Here is a 23559-nt window from a genome sequence, read left to right as displayed (position 1 = left end):
TGGTTATTCCTTTAAAAACATATATACGATTAGCAAATATGACTTAAGAGATGCAGCTGTAAGACAGAGTTTATTATTTAAAAACATATATATTCATTTACACCAAATAGTAATAAACCCAATCTTGCAGGGACTATTGGCAGTGGCATAACTAGGGTATTTGGAGCCCAGGGCAAATATTAAAATCAAGCCCCCCCCTACTATGTGCTCACGCGGCAGGCGCGCGTGGTGAAAAATGGGCATGGTCACAATGGGCGTGGTCACTGAAAAATTGGGCGTGTCAACATGACACACCCCTTTCTTGTCACTGGGAACATTTCTTTCCATTTGCACCTTACTGCAGTGCCCCTTATACAGTCCCCCCTATGCAGTGCCCCTAGTAGTAGTCCCCCTTATGCAGGCCCCCAGTAGTACCCCTTATATAGTACCCACAGTATACAATGCCCCCATTAGTGGTCCCTCTTATGCAAGCCCCCAGTAGTGCCCCTTATACAGTACCCCCAGTAGTGGTCCCCCTTATGCAGCCCTCGATTAGTTCCCCTTATACAGGCCCCCAGTAGTGGTCCCCCATATGCAGTGCCCCATGCAGTGGTCCCCCTATGAAGTGCCCCCAGTAGTGGTCCCCTTTATGCAGTGCCCCTTATATAGTGCCCCCAATAGCAGTCCCCTCAATGCAGTGCCCCCAGTAGTGGTACCCCCTTATGCAGTGCCCTTTATATAATGCCCCTTATAGTAGTCACCCTATGCAGTGCCCCCAGTACTGGTACCCCCTATGCAGTGCTCTTTATATAGTGCTCCCAGCAGTAGTCCTCCCATGCAGTGCCCCCAGTAGTGGCCCCCCTTATGCAGGCCCCCAGCAGTGATCCCTAGTGCCCCTTATACAGAGCCCCCTATGTGCGGTGAAAAATGGGCATGGTCACTTAAAAATAGGGCATGCCAACATGATACAAACCCCTTTATCGTCACTCTGAACATTCCTTACCATATGCACCTTAACCCCAGTAGTGCTCCTTATACAGTACCCACAGTATACAATGCCCCCATTAGTGGTCCCTCTTATGCAAGCCCCCAGTAGTGCCCCTTATACAGTACCACCAGTAGTGGTCCCCCTTATGCAGCCCCCGATTAGTTCCCCTTATACAGGCCCCCAGTAGTGGTCCCCCATATGCAGTGCCCCTTACACAGTGCTCCAGTAGTGGTCCACCCTATGCAGCCCCCATTAGTTCCCCTTATACAGTGCCCCCAGTAGTGATCCCCCATATGCAGTGTCCCTTATACAGTGCCCCCAGGAGAGATCCCCCTTATGCAGGCACCCAGTTTTGCCCCCAATAGTGATCCCCCATATGCAGTGCCCCTTACACAGTACCTCTTGTAGTAGTCCCCCTTATGAAGCCCGCCATTAGTTCCCCTTTTATAGTGCCCCCAGTAGTGGTCCCCCTTATGCAGTCCCCGATTAGTTCCCCTTATACAGGTGCCCAGTAGTGGTCCCCCTTATGCAGCCCCCCATTAGTTCCACTTATACAGTGCCCCCAGTAGTGATTTCCCCTTATGCAGGCCCCCAGTAGTGCACCTTATACAGTGCCCCCAGTAGCTGTCGCCCTTATGTAGGCCCCCAGTAGTTATCCCCCCTATGCAGTGCCCCCTGTAGTGGTTCTACCTTTTCAGTGCCCCTGTAGTGGTGCCCCCTGTACAGTGCCCCCTGTAGTAAGCCCCTTATATAATGCCCCAGTAGGTCCCCCTTGATGCAGTGCTACCAGCAGTAGTCCCCCCCCAATAGTGGTCCCCACCAATGCAGTGCCCCTAGTAGTAGTCCCCCCTATACAGTGCCCTTTATATAGTGCCCCAGTAGGAGTCCCCCTTTATGCAGTGCCCCCTGTAGTAGTCCCAAGTAGTGGTACCCCATGATGCAGTGCCCCCAGTAGTGGTCCCCCCCAAATGCAGTGCACCCAGTAGTATTCCCCCCAGTAGTAGTCCCCAGTAGTGGTCCCCCTCGAAGCAGTACCCCAGTAGTAGTCCCCTCCTTAGTAATAGTCCCCCCCCTAATGAAACTGGATCAGAACCTTTATATACCCCTGCCTATACCTTCTAAATATCCTTCCAATAAACCTCTAAGAATAACGCTAATTTGCGTACGCAGTCTGACCGCAAATAAAGACAGGAGTGGAATCTGTGGTTCCAACGCACAAGTATTATTCAGGTAAAAGTACAGTCAGTTACACGCAATTGATACATACACAATTTAGGCGGAAAAGGAAATATTACAGACCCAAGTACAGTATACATACGCTGCGCCTCCGGAACCAGAGATAGACCTCAGACTAGAGACCCTCAGTTCATACAACCTTCAGCATGGACTAAAAAACCAGTATACAAGCACACATATTTATCCCCCTCAGACTAATACAGGACAAAGGGAAAGTTTCTTGCTGATATCATTGGTTCCCAGAGGAGAAGCATATGTTACAGTACATTTAACAGGCTGGTTCAATTTGACTCTCCCTGCCTCTAACAGCAGGGAAATCTTTCTAGTAACACCTTCTGTACATTCCAACAGTTTAAACATTTTGTTGCTTGTAGGTTCTGCGATCCATAACTTGAGTTTCCATGATGCGATCTCTCCACCGATAATACCGGAATGCTGTAAAAACCGTATGCATGAGAACAAGACCAAACACAACTTGCTTATCATGTATAATACCTTAGTTATCAAAAACCTTTATTTCTCAGCGTTGAAACTAACTTAACCAACTTAGATCATACATTTTGATGCTTATGGAACCTTATGAGTGAATATGAAATGTGTGGGTATTCAGGGTTTGGTATAAAGACATATTTAATGTGTCTATGAAGATGAGTGCATTTGTCTCTAACATTTTAGCATGCTGGGCCAGCTAGTTCTACATGTCCTGTCAACAGGCCCTCCCACCTTTCCTGTGTTCAAAGGGAAAAACCTATTTTGTTCTCCTAGACTCTTGTGTGGAATGCAAATGTATTATCACCTCAAGCTGTGAAATTTGGGGCCATCCTGTTTAGGATTCAGACAAATCCAATTGTGTATATCAATGCCTGGATTATATTACAATTGCCACACCTTTACTTTATCTGCATCCAGGGATTCCCAATTTGTATGGAAAACTACCCATTGTCTATTTCTATTTACTTTGTTTTTCCAGTTGCCCTTGGTAGATTAACATTGCCATCTGTTCTTAGCTCCTGAATTGTAACTTGAAATGACGTTGGTCATAAAATGGCGTCTTGCAGATTCTTGTTTCTAAAATGGAGTCTAGCTGCCATTTGCAAGATGGCGTTGCGCACGCTTCAATTTTAAACTAATCTTGTCTCAGCTAATAATCCAGTTTTGACACCCCAATGCAGTGCCCCCAGTATAAGTGCCCCCCACTGACAAATATACACTGAAATTAAACAATAAATAAAAGACAAATACTTACTTCGGCTCCCGCCGTCATCCACACGTCAGTCCTCCAGGGCTGGTGTGCTCTGCATTGTGAGAGAGACATCATGATGTCTCTCCCATTACCCACTGCAGGAGCCGGAAGGGAGCCGGCTCTTGTAGTGGGTGCTGCAGCAGTCAATGAGAGTCTATCTGACTCTCTTTGGCTGCTATTTAACACACACATCGCCACCAGTGCTGGCGGTGATGTGTGTGTTATGCACAGCATGAGCCCACCTGCCACCCTTCTCCTGGTGCTATTGGGCAAGCGCTCATGGGGAGGGAAGGGGTTCAGCTGTGCAACACAGGACCAGCGCTTGGAAGCCTAGCGCTGGTCCTGTGTAAATGTGTAGTGCTGACCGCACTCACTGTGGTCGGCACTACACTTGCTAACTAGGACCGCCAGTCCCACGGCGCCCAGGTCCCGCTCGCCCTGCCCTAGTTATGCCACTGACCATTGGAACATATCAAGATTGGATAATTAAAGGTTTAGAATATTATCCGGGCACTGACTATCTTTCAGGCAAGGCCAGATTATAGGCAGGGCGGACGGGGCGGTCATCAAGGGGCCCCCACACATTGGGGGCCCCCACACTGCCGCAAGCATTCAAGAGTCTGGACATTCTCTGGCCGGTTCCACTCAGCAGCAGACAGCACCAGTGACAGCTGAGCTCACTGACAGTGTTGCCAACTCTCAAATAGAAAACAAGCAACCTATAATTAGAAATAAGCCCAAAACAAGGCCAAACCGATCCTAAAAAGCCCAATAAAAAAAACTCAATTTATGGGGGTGTCTTTTTCTCCTCACTCTCTACCTGCTTAACTTCCTTTATTTCCCTTCTTCTCTAACCTAAATATTTTTGTGTATGCACAGCCTTATCAGCCTATATTGCTTTTCTCCCTCTACACCAGTCTCCATATTTTTACCTCCTCCCTCTTTTCATACCTCATTCCATTGCCAGTCTTCAGTTGGGTACACACTTGTCGATGTGTGTACCCAGTGATGCGACGCCCAACCACGCAATATATATCGGGTCATTTCATCGGCCCTACATGCAGGCCGACGGAACAATCAGGATGGATGACCTGCAGGAGTGCGCAGGGTCACGCATAGTGGGTACACACTGGCCGATTTGGACGATATGTCAGCCCAATCAGCAGGATCGGAGTGTCATATCGTCTAGTGTGTACCAACCTTTTCTTTACCTGACTCTTCTTCTCTGCATTTATCTCACCGTGCTCCTTTACCTCCTTCATTCCTGTGACCTGTCTAATTCCATTATCCCCTCTTTTTAACAGCCTCAGTCATTTTAACTCGCCCCCATGTACCTGCCTCATTTCTGTCATCTAGTTTACCTCTCCTTCTTGCCTGCCCCCTCCAACTTCACCCTGTCCACAGTCCTCTATTCCCCAGACACAACCTCCCCCCCTCCCTCAGTCACTACCAGTGCAAAACACACAGACACACGCACACACACTTACTTACCTCTAGGGGTGCCTCGGCAATGCACACAAAAAAATAAGCCCCAAAACAAGCAACCTTGAAAAAATAAGCCCAAAAACATGCAACACGCAACTTGCAAAACAAAAAGCAACTTGCAAAAAAAACAAGCCCAATTCCGCTTGTTATGAGCGGACTTGGCAACTATGCTCACTGATCGTAGCTGATGATGGAAGCCCCACCCCCTCATTGCCGCAATTTGCGGGTGAATGGGTAGGGGGCGGAGCCTAATTACGTGACCCACATCATTCAGAAGCAAAGCACTGCACTGCCTGTCTGATCTGATCCTACAGCAGGTACAGTGTGTGTGTGTGTCCTTTCCTCTTTCTCTATCTTACTTTGTCACTCATGACTTCTCTGTCTCTGGGGGTTATTTAATTAGCCATGGCCTCTCTCTCCCTTTCTCACTTCCTCGCTGTCTCTCTCTCTTCTCTCTCTCTTCTCTATCTTGCTCTCCCTTTCTCCGTCCCCCTCTCTCCCTCCTTGTCCCTCCCTCTCTCTGTCTCTCCCTTTCTATCCACCTTCCACCTTAGCCCTTTTCTTTCTCTCACCCCCCCACTCAAAATTCTGCGTTTGCCCCTGGCAGTGGGTGCCAATTTATTAATTATCGCATTTGCAATACGATCTGGGCATGGCATTACCGCCAATGATTGCACTGCAAGATGCGATCATACCTGTAGAGTAACAACGGGCACATTTAGGGACAGGGGCTCCATCCCTGTGATATGCCCGGAGTGCTGCTGGGGCTTCTGCGCATGCGCAGTACTGCTGACTGCACATGTGCGGCCACCATTGCCGGGTGGGTCCCGGGGGCCCCCACAATTTAGTTGCCACGTGGCCCCCACAAGCCTTAATCCGGCCCTGCTTTCAGGTGTGGCACAAATGTACCCATTTTCTGCTTGTTACATATTAATAAATACATGGATATAACTGTATCGTCTATATATTTCTAAAGCTCCTCAGGTCATAGCACTAATGACAAGAATAGAGTTAAATGTAAAAAATAAAGCAGGCAAAATCACAATTGCTCCACCTAGCAAACTAATGCTATAATGAATACAATAATGTTTGACATTTGCCATTGTGTTGTATTGAAGGTGTAAAATGCATAAAGGATAAAAAGAATAAACTCTCTATTGTCAGATGATGGATGTAACCATAAATTCTTTAAACCATATTTGCTCTTAAATAAAGACACAGACCAAGTTAATGCCATTCAAAATAATAGGTCAGCTTTATTTATTTACAATAATGAGTATGGTGGCAGAGGAAAGAACGGCAAACCACCGGCGCCCACTTGACTTAGGCAAAAGATGTCCTAAAACTTACCAGGGCCGACTATACCCAATTAATGGTAAGTGACATATAAAACACTTGTAAAGGCCAACTTTCCCTTTCTAAGCTAGTGAGGCGGTATTGAATACCCAAATGCCAATATCAAAGACTTGCAAGGGCCAACTCTCAACCTTAGCAAGTGAGGCGGTATCCAACACCCATGCCAATATCAAAGACTTGCAAGGGCAAACTCTCAACCTTTCTATGCAAGTGAAGCGTTATCCAACACCCATGCCAAAAAAACACACAAACTATGGTTTAGTAATAGAATGCAACAATTGTTATTAATAAAGTGCTTTAACAGAAGCATACCTGAAAAAGTAAGTAAAGTAAAAAGTGTAGAACATGAAAACAAAAAAATATGTAATATCAAAAAAATTAAATAAAACTAAAATATATGTGATCTGCATATTACTTAATATGCATATTACTAAATATTACATAAAGTTAATGGGCCTCATTCAGAGGCGGTCGGAGGGTGCAAGCGGTCGCTCAGAAACTGGGCGGCCACTTGCATCCTGACTGCCCGCCTCTGTTGCGGTCGTTAGGCTGTGGGTTAACACCCACAGCTCTAATGACCGCTCGGGTGATGGTCGCGATGGTCAGAGACCATAGCGACCATCGGGGCTTACGACGAGACCCTAGGGTAGGGTCTCACTTGTCGTAAGCCCCAGAGAACTTCTGGCTCTGTCAGAGCCAGAAGCTCTCCACTGACATCACTAGTGATGTCAGTGGGGCCTCCCCAAATGGCAGGCGTTCCCATGGGAACGCGTCTCCGTTTGGGCTGCCACCCCCCCGGCCCGCCTTCCAAACTGTCGGTCGTAGCGCGTCTCACGCATGCGCACGAGGGAGCCGGCTCCCTCGTGCGCATGCGCACTGGCAAAACATTGAGGCGGTGTGCGGTCGTAGACCGTACGGCCGCCTCTGAATAAGGTCCAATATATGTGAACCATGACTGCAAAAATTTGTTCCACAGGAGTAAAGAGGACTGTGGTCTCATAAGATAGATAAATAGATAATATACCGGTGCAAGATTCGGCAGAATGCATACAGGCATAATACTTAATACACACATTGGACTTACCATGGCGCTGCTACATCGTATGTGATGATGACAAAGGTCTTACCAGATTCTGCGACATGGAGCATCCACACCACAAGTGAGCTCTAAACAAAGAATGTGAATGGGATTCTGCTGTGCCATTGTTGGCCCAGTGTGGGTATTTAGCAAAAATGTGAATCTTGCACCTGCCCTTCCTATCCTATTAAAATATTACGCTAGTAGTTGCCATTGTTTCAGACAACCAAAAATTAAACATCCTAACTATATATATATATATATATATATATATATATATATATACATATATATATATATATAATAGGGGTGTGCACCAGCCATTTTTCGTGTTTTGTGTTTTGGTTTTGGATCTGGATCTTTCTTCGTGTTTTGGATCTGGATTGGTTTTGGCAGAACCACCCTTCCGTGTTTTGGGTTCTGGGTTTTGTGTTTTGGATCTGGATTTTTTCTTAAAAAATAAAAAAAACGCTAAAATCACATAAAATGGGCCTTTTTTTGTTCCTACGCTATTAATAACCCCAATAACATTAATTTCCACTCATTTCCACTCTATTCTGAACACCTCACACCTCACAATATTGTTTTTAGGCCAAAGGGTTGCACCGAGGTAGCTGGATGACTATGCTAAGCGACACAAGTAGGCGGCACAAACACGTGGCCCATCTAGGAGTGGCACTGCAGTGGCAGACAGGAAGCCAATCAGCGTTATGGTGCCCATTTGCATGTTGCACGAACCTGGGAGATCCGTGCTACATGCATCTGTGTGATTGGCACAGAGCAATGACACGTCCGTGAGACCCGTCTGTGCTGCTGTGGTAAAAAAAAAAAAACCTGTGTAAAAAAAGAAAAAAATGGCATGCACCCCCCCAAAAAAGAGCAACCAGCCCCGGGCATTAGTAACCCAGTGCTGGGTGTGCTTAAATACAGGGGACAAACGATGTAGGGGTCCCCTGTACTTAAGCACAACCAGCACCGGGCTAGTCAGAACCAGCGCTGGTTGCCAAAATACGGGGGACAAACGACGTAGGGGCCCCCCGTATTCTGCGCAACCAGCTCTGGGCTCTGATCCGGTCCTGGTTCTGGAAATACAGGGGAAAAAAATTAGTAGGGTTCCCCTGTATGTTCCAGAACCAGCACTGGATTTTTTCTAGCGGGGGGCTGATGCCACAGCCAGGGGAGCCCTTTCACCGGGCCCCCCAGCAGCATCAGCCCTGACCGCTAGTCAGCCCAGACCGGGGATCCCTGGAGAGCTGGGGACCCCCCCAATAAAGGGGTCACCCTCTCCAGGGCACCCCAGGCCCAGGCTGATAGCCCGGGTCTATCCCCGCCACCCCTGGCGGCGGTGGGTGGCGGGTTGATTGTGTGGTGTGGTGTAAATAAAGAATATCAAACATTGTCTTTACAAGTAGAACTGCAAGTCCCAGCTAGCCTGCCCCGCATGCTGGTACTTGGAGAACCACAAGTACCAGCATGCAGGGCATTAAGGGCCCACTAGTACCTGTAATTCACCTGTAAAAAATGTTTAAAAAAAACACAGGACACACACAACGTGACAGTATAAGTTTATTAAACATACATACACACACATGTACACATACTCTATGTAACCTGTAGCATCGGTCCACTTGTCCGGTAAAGTATCCATAGGGGATCTGTGAAAAAAAACATACTCACCATCTCCTATGCGAGGTTCTGTCCTCTTCGTTCAAAAATAGGCATCCCCGGACTTGGCAAAAAAAAAAAAAAAAACGCGATCTACGAACTTAGTACCCTTCTATAGAACGGTACTTCCCGAATGAGAGCTTAGCGGCGGGGTATCACCATGGAAACCCCGCTGCTAAGTGTTCATTTGCTGAGAGAGGTCATCTCCCGTCTCTCAGCCAATGAACGGCTCCCTCCATTGTAGTCAATGGTGGGAACCGCAGGGTAAACTTTAATAACCTTGCGGCTCAGGGAACCGAACCCGCTCACCCCTAATATATAATATATATTTTTTAATTATATACTAATTATATATATATAATATAAATATGAGTATATATATATATATATATATACACAGCATGTGTAACTATAAAACACATATAACTCTTATTTGTTATATCTATTATATGTAAATATGCATACATATTTATATATATGTATATCTATATATATATATAAATATATATAGTAAATAAATATTGTATTTACAGTGTTTGTATATATATATATATATACATATATATATATACACACACACACTCAGAGTCCACCCATGAAGAGTGGGTACTGTCACAATCCTGGCTAGTTTTTACCTTTTGAGACTTACCTCTGCCAGCTGCTCCATGGATCTGTGTTTGTAATTCCCTTGGGAGATCTGCTCTGACTGAATCATGCTGGCTGTAACAACCCTGTGTGTGCAGACTGCTCTCCTCCCCACACTGATTATCACCTGGACTCTGCCCTGTCTGTGAGCATTGCTAGTCTTAATTGGAATCACAGGTGTGGTCCTGTTTCTCAAGGGCTGCAGAGATGATTACCCCCTCTGCATGTTGTGCCTTGCTCCACTCTGAATGCCACTGCCAGACCACCAGTCTGTATCCACCAATCGCTGCCAGACTCTAGGTATATAGATCCTCCTCTAACAGCACTCAGTGCTTGAACATCTTGTTACATCCCGTGGTGTACTACTTGTGATATAGCTGTACCTCTGTGTACCAGAATGTCCCCGGCTCCTGCTGGTTCCTAGTCCAGTGTTATTCATAAGCCTGCTGCGTTCAGCTATCCATGCTACCAGCTTCTCCACATGGCTCCCAGGCCACACCAAGTAGCTTCCACGCTACCAGCTACTCCACATGGCTCCCAGGCCGCACCAAGTAGCTTCCACGCTACCATCTCTCACGTACAGCTCCCAGGCCGCTCCAAGTAGCTTCCATGCTACCAGCTTCTCCACACGGCTCCCAGGCCTCACCAAGTAGCATCCACGCTACCATCTCTCACCTACGGCTCCCAGGCAGCACCAAGCAGCTTTCACGCTGCCAACTCTCACGTACGGCTCCCAGGCCGCTCCAAGTAGCTTCCCAGCTACCGGCGTCTACCCACTGCTATCCAGCCGCTCCACGTAGCCACCCAGCTACCAGCGTCTACCCACAGCTATCCAGCGACTCCATGTAGCTACCCAGCTACCAGCGTCTACCCACAGCTATCCAGCCACTCCACGTAAGCCACCTAGCTACCAGTGTCTACCCACGGCTATCCACCCACTCCACATAGACACCCAGCTACCAGCGTCTACCCACGGCTATCCAGCCACTCCACGTAGCCACCCAGCTACCAGCATCTACCCTCGGCTATCCAGCCACTCCACGTAGCTACCCAGCTACCAGAGTCTACCCACGGCTATCCAGCCACTCCACGTAAGCCAACCAGCTACCATCCATCTGCAAGCTCATCTACTGGTACCCCGACCAGCTCAGTCAGCTCAGTCCGGTCCCTCCAAATTCCTTCTGGTCTCACTCCAACGTTTCAAGTTTCCAGTTCCAGTCACTCATCACCAAAGGCAGTTCTCACTGCTACCCAATTCCTATATTAAAAGAGCTATTCATGTTTCCCATGGTTCCAGTCCAGCCGGCCTCCAGTGATTCCAGTTCATCACCTGAGACAGGTAACTCACTAACACCAACTGTGACAATTTGATCTTTTTAGTGGGATGAGGGCTTCCATCGTCATGTGAAGCTGAACTACTAGTCATGAACATAGGGAAAGACCTTAGCCGTTCCTTGCCACTCCGTGTCGTAAATGGCATATTGGCAAGTTTACGTTTCTCGTCAGATAATTTAAATGTTTTTTTAAGGTCATTTTCCTGAACTTTGTCATTTGGGATTGTATATGCCCTCTACTATGACATTGGGCATCGGCCTTGGCAGACGACATTGATGGCATTTTATCGTCTATGTCATGACTAGTGGCAGCAGCTTCAGCAGCAGGAGGAAGTGGTTCTTGATCTTTCCCTATTTTATTCTTATCTGAGAAAGTTTGGTCCTCCATATGTTATATTGATATATACGTGCGGCTAAGGCGCACACAAACACAGAAAATAATTTTTTATTTTTGTTGGAGACTAGTGCACTTTGTGGGTTACACCACCCTTTAAGAAATGAGCCAGCCGGCTCTTTACTTATGTGACACAGGCGCATGCTTGGCGCTGCTCCTTTGTTGATGCACGGGCAGCTACAGTGCACTCAATTCACAAAGACAGAAAAAAAAGATTTTTTTATTTTTTGTGGAGCACACTTTGAGGGTTACACCACCCTTTAACAGTCAGATGCATGCTTGGCGCTGCTGCTTTGAGGATGTACGTACAGTGCAGACAATTCATAAAAACACAGAAGAAAATGTTTTTTTTTGTTGGAGTGCACTTTGGGGGTCACACCACCCTTTAACAGACAGACGCATGCTTGGCACTGCTGCTTTGAGGATGCACGTACAGTGCAGACAATTCACAAACACAGAAGAAAATGTTTTTTTTGTTGGAGTGCACTTTGGGGGTTACACCACCCTTTAACAGAGAGACGCATGCTTGGAGCTGCTGCTTTGAGGATGCACGTACAGTGCAGACAATTCACAAACACAGAAGAAAATGGTTTTTTTTTGTTGGAGTGCACTTTGCGGGTTACACCACCCTTTAACAGACAGATGCACGCTTGGCGCTGCTGCTATGAGGATGCACGTACAGTGCACACAATTCACAAACACAGAAAAAAAAATATTTTTTGGAGTGCACTTTGGGGGTTACAGCACCCTTTAACGGATGAGCCAACCGGCCCTTTACTTATGACACAGGCGCACACTTGGCGCTGCTCCTTTGTTGATGCACGTGCAGCCACAGTGCACACAATTCACAAACACAGAAAATATTTTTTTACTTTGTTTGGAGTGCACTTTGGGGGTTACACCACCCTTTAACAGATGAGCCAGCCAGCCCTTTACTTATGACACAGGCACATGCTTGACGCTACTTTGTTGATGCACGTGCGGCTACTGTGCACACAATTCACAAACACAAAAAAATATATATTTTTATTTTTTTGGAGTGTACTTTGGTGGATACAGCCCCCTTTAATGGACAAGCCAGCCGGCCCACAATTCACAAACACAAAAAATAATTTTTTATTTTTGTTGGAGTGCACTTTGGGTGCTTACACCACCCAACCCTTTACTTATGGGACACAAGCGCACGCTTGGCGCTGCTCCTTTGTTGATGCACATGCAGCCACAGTGCACACAATTCACACACACAGAAATTTATTTTTTACTTTGTTTGGAGTGCAGTTTGGGGGTTACAGTACCCTTTAACGATCAAGCCAGCCAGCTGTTTACTTATGACACAGGTGCACGCTTGACGCTACTTTGTTGATGCACATGCGAATTCTGTGCACACAATTCACAAACACAAAAAAATATATTTTTTTATTTTTTTTGGAGTGCACTTTAAGGGTTACAGCACCCTTTAATGGACAAGACAGCTGGTCCTTTACTAATGGAACACAGGTGCACGCTTGGCGCTGCTCCTTTGTTGATGCACGTGCAACCACAGTGCACACAATTCACAAACACAGAAAATAATTTTTTATTTTGTTTGGAGTGCACTTTGGGGGTTTCACCAACCTTTAACAGACGAGCCAGCCAGCCCTTTTCTTATGACACAGGCGCACGCTTGGTGCTACTTTGTTAATGCACGTGCCGCTAATGCGCACACAATTCACAAACACAAAAAAATATAAATTTTTATTTTTTTTGGAGTGTACTTTGGGGGTTACAGCACCCTTTAATAGACAAGCCAGCCAGCCCTTTACTTATGGGACACAGGCGCACGCTTGGCGCTGCTCCTTTGTTGATGCACGTGCAGCCACAGTGCACACATTTCACAAACACAGGAAATAATTTTTTATTTTGTTTGGAGTGCACTTTGGGGGTTACAGTACCCTTTAACGATCAAGCCAGATGGCCTTTTACTTATGACACAGGCGCACGCTTGACGCTACTTTGTTGATGCACGTGCGGCTTCTGTGCACACAATTCACAAACACAAAAAAATATTTTTTTTTATTTTTTTTTTTGGAGTGCACTTTGTGGGTTACAGCACCCTTTAATGGACAAGACAGCCGGCCCTTTACTTATGGAACACAGGTGCACGCTTGGTGCTGCTCCTTTGTTGATGCACGTGCAGCCACAGTGCACAATTCACAAACACAAAAAAAAAATATATATATTTTTTGGAGTGCACTTTGGGAGTTACAGCACCCTTTAATGGATAAGCCAGCTAGCCCTTGATTTATGACACAGGCGCATGCTTGGCGCTGCTCCTTTGTTGATGCACGTGCAGCCACAGTGCACACAATTGACAAACACAGAAAAAAAAATTCATTATTTTTTTAGAGTGCACTTTGGGGGTTACAGCACCCTTTAATGGATAGGCCAGCCGACCCTTGATTTATGACACAGGCGCATGCTTGGCGCTACTTTGTTGATGCATGTGCGGCTACTGCGCACACATTACACAAACACAGAAAAATATATTATTTTTTTTTGGAGTGCACTTTGGGGGAGCACCCCTGATGCACAGATCACCCCCTGGACAACACTACAGCACCCCTCTAGAACTACAGCCTTTATGGGACACTGCACAACACAGTCCAGCCAGCCCCTACAGACTATGGAATGGAAACAGCCCCTATGGACAACTGACTACACAACACAGCCCAGCCAGCCCCTATGACAGCAGCACAACACAGCCCAGTCAGCCCCTATGGACTGAGTGGTCACAGCCCCTATGGACAACAGCAGCACAACACAGCCCAGTCAGCCCTAGCTCCCACCCTCGCTCTTCACTGTCCACATCCAGAGTGAGAAATGGCACCGATGCGGGGACCTTTTATAGAATCCAAAACCCGCGAGATCCGGAAGGCGGGATGATGACGTTTTGCCTCGATTTCAGATCCGAGTCATATATATATAATATACAGTAAATAAATATACACACACGTATATATATATATATATATATATATATATATATATATATATACTGTATATACACACAGTAAATACAAAATTAATTATATATATATATATATGTATATATACAGTATACATATCTAGAAATATATATATATATATATATATACACATACAGTATGTGTATATTATATATATATACATATACATATACACACACGCACACATACACATTCACATTGTGTGTGTGTATAAATATATATATTTATATACATATATATAAATACATACACAATATATATATATATATGTGTGTGTGTGTATATTTATATATATGTATCTATATATATACTGTATATATATATATATATATATATATAGTATAAATATGTGTACATAGAATTATTTGGAGTTTACTCAAAATATATATTTATATATAATTATTAAACGTTCATAACTAACTTGCCACCCTGCATTATGCATAAAATGTTCACTACTATACATCAGCTGCCAGGCCATCTTCATGCGGAGGAGATGGGTGCGCTGGTGGGGGGCGGGGCCTCGGGCGGCCTCTCACAGCCTGCTGTAGAAGGAAAAAGAAATTCCTGTCTACAGCAGCATACTCAGCAGGGGCCTATTCTTATGGTGGGCCTGGAGCTGAAGCTCCATCAGCCCCATTACTAATCCGGCCCTGATTGTGGCTTATCTTTCCGATGTAACCAGTGTTCTTGGAAATGTAGTGGGGTTATGGGCAGTACAGAGGGCAGACAATGGACAGAAGGCATTGTATGTGCCTTACAGAGAAAAATATCTGTATAGCCCTTCCATATGGGGTATAAAATGTTGACATTCAAAATGTCCACATGCCAAATGTTGGCAATAAGGTGGAGAATGACATACAGATGATTTGCTGCATACGCAGCAAATCACGCCATGCATAGCGCGGGGCGGATGCCCGCAAGCGGATATGCATACTGCTTTCACACTCACGCCATCATAGGAATGCATGGTGTGATCACAGTGCGCCATTTCATATGCTGCTGCGGGTAATTGCATAGCGCGATGCGTGCACACATTTGTAGCGCGATCGGCAAAGATGTAGCAGGACACATCTGGAATGTCAATATTGACATAATGTCAACATTGTGAATGTAGACAATCGGCATGTTGGCAATGCAATTTTGTATTCACTTTGAATGTAACCATAAACCTAATTGAGGCCATACCCTAATCTAATTGTAACCCTAAAATTGGCTGTTGACATTCACAATGTTTACAGTCTGACAATGTCAACATTATGCCAGTGCTGACATTGTGTCTACATCGACATTCTGAATATTGACATTCAGACCATGTCGACAATCGTGCGTTGACTTTATGACTGCAAACCACCCTTTCACCCTGTTTATGTTTTAGGCAGAATCCATGCATGGAGGTAGTGGCTTCAGTCCAGGATATTGGGAAATGCTTAGTACATATTGTTAGGCACTACAGGGATCACTGTGTCGGGCTTATATGCTGTACATACCCACTCAAGGGAAAAGTGCATTACTGCAGAATGACACACACATTGAAGACACTGATTCAGAGTTGGGAACAAAGAAAAAGCAAGGAGCAACTATGTGCCTGGAAAAATCCTGTTGCAATGTCAAATTAACATGTGCAAATAATTGTGCTTTCGCTTATTGATTTGGTTCTAAATCCTCATCGCATTTTGGTTTATACAAAACCTCCTTAAAACATACGGTACTTGCCTACTTTTGAAAAGCATTTCAGGGAGATTGTGAAAGAAACACTTATGAGCGCAGCGGTAAAGTGAGAGGCGTGCCATAAAACTGATTTACATCCAAATGTAAATGAGCCCCAAAAGCAGTTAGTAAGATCTATTTGTTGATGAAAAGACACTGAGGGGGCGATTCAATTGTTTTTTTTGGGCGTGCTAATTAATGAGCACCCAGTTTGCTATTCAAATGTTCTGGGCGCTCATTAATTATCGCCCTCTTCGCCGACTAAAAGACGAGATTTAGCTGTCTAAAACGGCTAAACCTGTCTTCATCTCTGGTTAGGGCGCGCTATCTGCGGTTAGCGCGCCCTAACCAGGGTGTTTCCGTAACATTTCTGCTCGTGCACTCCTGAGAGCCTGCAGAAATGCCGGCGCCAGCGGCTGTTGCGCCCAGACAGAGCAACAGTTCAATTGCTCTGTCAGGCGTCTAAAAACAAAAGCCGCCGGCAGAACAATTAAATCTCCCCCTGATACTTTTCAGAAAATGCATGTAGCCAAAGGGATCATTGTGCCTGTCCTATAACCATTGCAGAGAAATGATACTAATTATCCAATTTGAATGTATATACTGTATATATCTCAGTTTTTTTGTATATATAACATCTTCATAATGGGAGTAAGGTTCAATCAGGTAGATTACTGGCATCTTCAGGGAGTCAGGGAGATTGCTGCTATTTCAGGGAGTCTCCCTGACAATCAGGGACAGTTGGCAAGTATACTGTAGCTTAAAATGTTTTGGTTTTGGATCCAGATTTCTTTTAAAATTGATAAAAACAGCTTATATAATGTAATTTGGACCTGTATTTGTTCCTACAGCATTAATTTTATAAATAGCATTCATGTCCAGTCACTTCCAATCACGTTTGACCACCTCACAGTACACAGTATTGTTTTCACAAATATTGACCAAAGGCTGCAGTGAGCTGGCATGATAAACTAGAACACTGGTACACATGACATTTTAAATAATATAATACATCTACAAAACATAATGGCACTGCAGTGGCAGACAGGATGGCAGTTTATCCACTTGCCTGGCTTGGTCACATTTTTCTGGCCACACCAGCAGTGCTTTATCTGATCTGGTCACAATATTTAGACCAGTCAGATAAAAGAGAATCTTACCGTAGCTGCTGCTCTCAGGGGGACCTTCCGGTCCCTCTTCTTCCCTGCACCCTCCCCCAGTGTCTGCTATGCTGCTGATCACGGCTGATCAGTCAGCACAACAGGACCTGCTTCGGATAAGGTAAATTAACCTCCCCACTTCACCCCCATTGTACCTGGTGCCTGAAGCCGCTGCGAAATGGAAAATCGCAATGGTCCCGTTGTTTCCATTGTTCCCGAAGTTCTGGTGGTGTTCCGGTGTTCTGATGTTTCAAAATCCAATTTTTTACAAATATTTTTCAAAAAATCTTTTTTTAATTAAATCATTTTGGATAAGTTGAAATAAATGTTATTCATCTAATTCACTCATAAAAAAAATACAATTTCTGAGCGGCTTTTAGAACACAAATTTGTCAGTTAAGTGGATAATAAACTACATGATTGTATAGATTTTTTTTCATTAATCAAGAACTAGATCAGAGGCCAAAGCCAGTAAAGGTAAATGGAGGTGAAGTATTTATGTAGTGGAAGCCAGGTGAAGCATTGATTGATTACTAACAGTAGTAACTTTAAAGAAAAGTTAATTGGAGACATGGAAGAAATTATTATGAAATAAGCTTCCAAAATTCCAATAAGATTTTGAAAATGGAAAAAAACCTGAATCAGTTCCAAACATGAAATGACAGGCCTCAGGCCAATATAGGAGAATCAATGCACGGTCATAGTCTAGTCAAAGTCGACAATTAAATGATGATTACATGATTTGTAAATTATATAAAGATTATATTACTTTTATTATTTTATGACAATACTCTGTATCTATGAAGAAGTCAATAATTATATGATTTGATAATATGATTTTAAAATTATATGATAATATGATTTGATGATAATAAGCTGTGATTGATGGTCTTGCAGGATACAGAAAAACATCAATGACCCAGTAAAGTAAAGTAATATATACTGCCTGTCAAAAACACACAATCTTGGCAAAGCCAATAATGAAAAGTGGTGCCCAATGGAGTTGCCCTTAGGCCCTCCCACCCACTCGTATGTAGTATGTTAAAAAGGACATGCACAGTTTAACAAACCTAGCACTTCATTGACAGGGACTACCATTTTTGTGGCTGAAGTGCTTAGTTTGTTTGGGCCCCCACAACAGAAAACATCTTCATGGTTTGGTTAAACCAAGCTACCAAGTGGTTTATGGTGGCTAACAATGTTGTTAATCATCTTCACAGTTGGAAGATGTCAATATCATCCTCATCATCACTCCCATTACTGTTAATATTATCATTACACAATATTAGCTAACCCACTGGATTCCACTGTTATAGAAGTCTCTATTGTAATTGGCAGTAAAGGTCTTTCTCATAGAATTTGAAATTCATTTTGATGAACATAAATTGTTCCACTTTTTAAAAAAAGTAGCATTCTTCATCAATTGCTCACAAGGTTCCCAGCTGTACTAAACACTCTTTCCAAGTACACACTGTGGGTTGCTAAAGTAAACTAAAGCTAATTTGTGCAAAGCACCCCAAATTGCCATCTTTTCCTCCCAATATTCAAAGAGACTGTGGGCCTGATACAGAGCCGGACGCTATTTGCGCTCGCTCATTTAGAAAAAGGGGCTGGCGATTTAAATTGAGCGCTCGCTCTTTGCGGTCTCTTGATACCTCTATGTCTGAGCGAGCGAACAAAACATGCGCTCGCTATTTTGTAAAGACGCCCCCTGGCCGCTCGCATCCTACGTCATCTCCGCTATTTATTTGATTAATCGAGTACATCGAAAGGCGTCTGAACTGCTCGCAGTGCTTGTGGTAGGATTTTCCTACCGCAATCATGCGAGCAGTTCAGGCTAAGAGACAACCAAGTGACGTGGTCGATGACGCTGCTTTGTTAATTATGCACACCCTTAAAATGCCCGTTTTGACCGTTTGGCACGTCTGCGTTCGGATCTCCACTCCCCGTTTTCAAGCACCTTCCCCTGTTACCACCCACAAACGCCTCATCCTGTCACTCAAATTAGCAGGCACTTGCTATTTGGTGAGCGCTCGATTTCCGATCGCACTGACTGGTTGGCGCATGCGCATTACGACCCATACGCATGCGCAGATTTGCGAACATCGCTCGGAGTGAACGAGCGGCAGCTTACGAGCGGCTCTGAATCAGGCCCAGTGTGACATGCTACTTTGTACATTATCATTAGAGTAATGCTCCACCATTATGTGGATGCTTACTTTATCAGATTCAGTCATGGCAGAGGTGTCAATAAATGTGGACAATTATTTTAAGCCTAACCAGATGACATAATGTTTCACTCTGTTGCATTCAGTTAGATAGAAAGCCATTACAAAGGACTTAAAACTAGGGTCAAACATGGTTGACAAAATTTACTCATCTAATTGCAAGATGTTGCAAACCCTTTGGTGCTTGCAAAGTGAAAAAAGAACTTGATCTACTTGATCTAGATTTCTCTTCACTAGAAAAGCATTTCCCAACCTGGCAGCAGCCCATTGATGAACAACACAGTACCCCTTTATGGACAACAAAGCACCCCTGTGGAGTGCGGACAGACCACTTGCAGAGTCACAAATACATAGATAATAAACTGCGGTCTGGCCGGCAGTTTCACCGAACAATAATAGCATAGCTACTAGTTATAGTAGCACACACAATAAAAAAATCAAAACAGATCTTTTTTTGTGTGGAATGAAATTTAACTTTAATTTTTTTAACATTGGGGAAGAGCACCCTTGGAAGAGGCAGCAGCTCCTTGATGAACAACACAGCACCCCTTTATGGTAGAAATGGATGAGCGGGTCCGGTTCTCAGGCAACTTCGGGGATCGAGGGCAATCCGAGGCGTCCCTTGGATCTCTCCTCCTGCCCCGGATCCGTAATCGAGGCTAAACCTCGCGATCCTCTGTCGAATCTCGAGGTTTTGCCTCGAGCTGCCATTTTTAAAAATCCCTTTGCCTTCAATGGACAAAGCGCTGATTGGCTGACAGAGCCTTCTGTCATGGCTCTCAGCCAATCAACGTTAAGCCCATTGAATGCAGGAAAGAAAGAACAAAAAGAAGATGGCGCTGGTTCCCATTGCTGACACACTGTTGGCACCCCCCACTGCTGACATACCTGCTGCTGGCACCCCCTGCTGCCGACACACTAGCTGTCGGCACCCCCACTGCTGACACCGCCAACAGCCCCGCTGCTGACACCACTGGCTCCCCCATGCTGTCGACACTCGTCTGCACCCTGCATTTAGAACACCCCTGCACTGCCAACACAGTCAGCAAACCTGCACTGAGGACACCACTGGCACCCCCACTCTGCTGACATCGCCGGAACCCTAAACTGAGGACACTGCCAACACTCCCACACTGCCATTCCATGTACTGAGGACACCATCAGCAACCCCCTGCACTACCGACACAGCCAGCAAACCTGCACTAAAGACAACACTGGCACCCCCGCACTGCTGAGGCTGCTGGTACCCTTAACTGAGGACACTGCCAGCACTGCCATTCCATGTACTAAGGACACCGTCAGCAACTCTGTTCTGCCAACACTGCTGTCACAGTAAGTGCACTATTGGTGTATCCAACCCACACTGTATAACACACTGTATCCATTTTGGAAATTAGAAGCTGAACTTCCACATGTTAGTGCCGCCCACTGTGTCGCTTAGCTTAGTCAGCCAGCTAGCTGGATGCAACCTTTTGGCCTTAACTAGATGAAAAAAATAATATTGTGAGGTGCTCAAAATTGATTGGAAATTACTGGAAATAAATGTTACTGAGCTTAATAATACTGTGGGATTAAAAACAGGCCCATTTTATGTGATATTAGCTGTTTTTATGACTTTTTAAGAAAAAAATCCAGATCCAAAACTAAAACCTAAAAACAAAACACCGAGGTGAGGTTTTGGCAAAACCAATCCAGATCCAAAACCAGGGGAGATCCAGATCCAAAACCAAAACACGAGGGTTGGCACACATCTCTACTTTATGGACAACAAAGCACCCCAGCCGACTGCGGACGGACCACCTGCAGAGTCACAAATACATACGTGGATGATAAACTGTGGTCTGGCCTTATATTTGTGGAATGATAATTTTATTTAACTTTTATTTTTTTAACACTGAGGAAGAGCACCCCTGGATTGACAGAGCACCCATGGACGACACAGCACCCCTTTATGTACAGCAGCCCTAGACCCTTGATGGTCAGGATAACACAGCAGCACCCCTTTATGTACTGCAGCCCCAGCCCCTTTATGGACAACACAACAGCCCCCCTTTATGTACTGCAGCCCCCCTTTATGTACTGCATCCCCAGCCCGACAACACTGCACCCTTGAACAACAGCGGCACAAAACCCCAGCCCAAGAACGCTGCACCATTGAACAACAACAGCACAGACTGCACACTCTCTACAGCCGGAGTAAAAATGGCGGCGATCACCAAGAATCCGACAGTGGGAGGATGACGTTTTGGCTCGTTTTCAGATCCGAGTAAGGTGGGAAAACCAGAGCCGGACTCAGATATTTATAAAAATCACAGGGGCTCTGCACTCACCATAATAACTAACAATAATAATAATAAACATAATAAACAGTGGAGTTTTGGTTCATGAATTGATCAATGCATTTCAGCTTGCAGCCCCCGTCACGGGACCCCACTTTACTGCAAGTTCCTACACTATTGCTCAGAATTATAACATGGACATAGCCATATCATTAGTGTTAAACTCAGGGCATGCTATCAAGGTTTAAAGCTCACAGAAACTTTGCTTTTAAACGTGAGATAGTCACCAAGCACACCTGTTGCAAAGCACCTAGGAAAACAGCTGACACAAGTTAGATTAAACAGGTTAAAAGGGGTGCATGAGAAAATGTGATCACAAAATGATAAATTATAAAAACTAATCAAATAAACAAAAAGCACTAATCCACGGCACTCACCATTCCTAGATTTGGGGTGCAACATGGTATGTGACCACATTGTTTAAACAGAAATCATAGGGGCTCTGCACTCACCATAATAACTAACATTAATAATAATACACATAATAAACAGTGGGGATTTGGTTCATAAATTGATCAATGCATTTAAGCTTGCAGCCCCCGTCACGGACGGGACCCCACTTTACTGCAAGTCCCTACTCTATTGCTCAGAATTATATATATATATATCTATATCCTTGTGATAAACAAGTGCAAGTTCACTTTAACAAAGAAACATAATTACCACAGCCTGTTTGCAGCACTAGATTATTATTATTATTATTATTATTATTATTATTATTATTATTATCCTTCATTTATATGGCACCACAGGTGTTCCACAGTGCCTTACCAAGCACATAGACAAATAAGTGAACAAGCAACCAATGACTTACAGTATATTACAATGCAAGACAAGGTTTATATACATTGCTGCATTAGTGATTATAACAGTCAAATAAGCAACAGGGCATAAGCAATAAGGTGTTAGGCGCCCAATTGAGGAATAGATGGCAGAAAAAGTAAAGAGCATCTCAAGAGGATAGAGGGCCCTGCTCATTAGAGCTTTCATTCTAAAGGGACGGGGCAGACGAGCAGGTGTGACAAAGATGGGGTAGACAGGAAGGAAGGAGCAAGTAGCAGAGGGTTAGGATAAGAGCTGGATGAAGTAGTGGGTCTTGAGAGCCCATTTGAAGATTTGTAGAGAGGTGGAGTGTCTGATAGGAAGAGGGAGAGAGTTCCAGGGCTAGGGAGCAGCACGGACAAAATCTTGGAGGGGGGGAGTGGGAGGAAGTAGCAGGAGAGGCAATGTTCATTTGTTGAGCAAAGAAGGCAGATGGGAGAGTGAAGGTAGATGAGGTCAGAGATTTAATTGGGAGAGAAATGGGTGAGGGCTTTGTAAGTGAGCTTAAGAATCTTGTTTTGGGCTCTGAAGGGGAAAGGGAGTGAGTGGATGGCTTGTAGGAGGGATGCAGATGGGGAATGTTTGGAGAGGAAGATGAGCCAAGCAGCTGCATTGAGGACAGACTGGAGAGGAGAGAGGTGGGAAGCAGGTGGGCCAGACTGGAGGAGGTTACAGTAGTCCAATGTGGAGATGACCAGTGAGTGGATAAGGGTTTTTGTAGCCTCCTGGGTGAGAAAGGGTCTGATCTTGCAAATATGTTTAGATGGAAACGGCAGGACTGTGAGAGGTGCTGAATGTGTGGTTTGAAGGGGAGGGAAGAGTCCAGCATAACGCCAAGTCACTTTGAGGCTAGAGGAGATAGTTGTGCCATCAATTGATAATGAAATTTTGGTAG

The sequence above is a fragment of the Taudactylus pleione genome, unplaced genomic scaffold (assembly GCF_031769625.1).
Source record: "Taudactylus pleione unplaced genomic scaffold, aTauple2 ptg000019l, whole genome shotgun sequence".
Lineage (NCBI taxonomy): Eukaryota > Metazoa > Chordata > Amphibia > Anura > Myobatrachidae > Taudactylus > Taudactylus pleione.
This window is presented reverse-complemented; position numbering follows the sequence as displayed.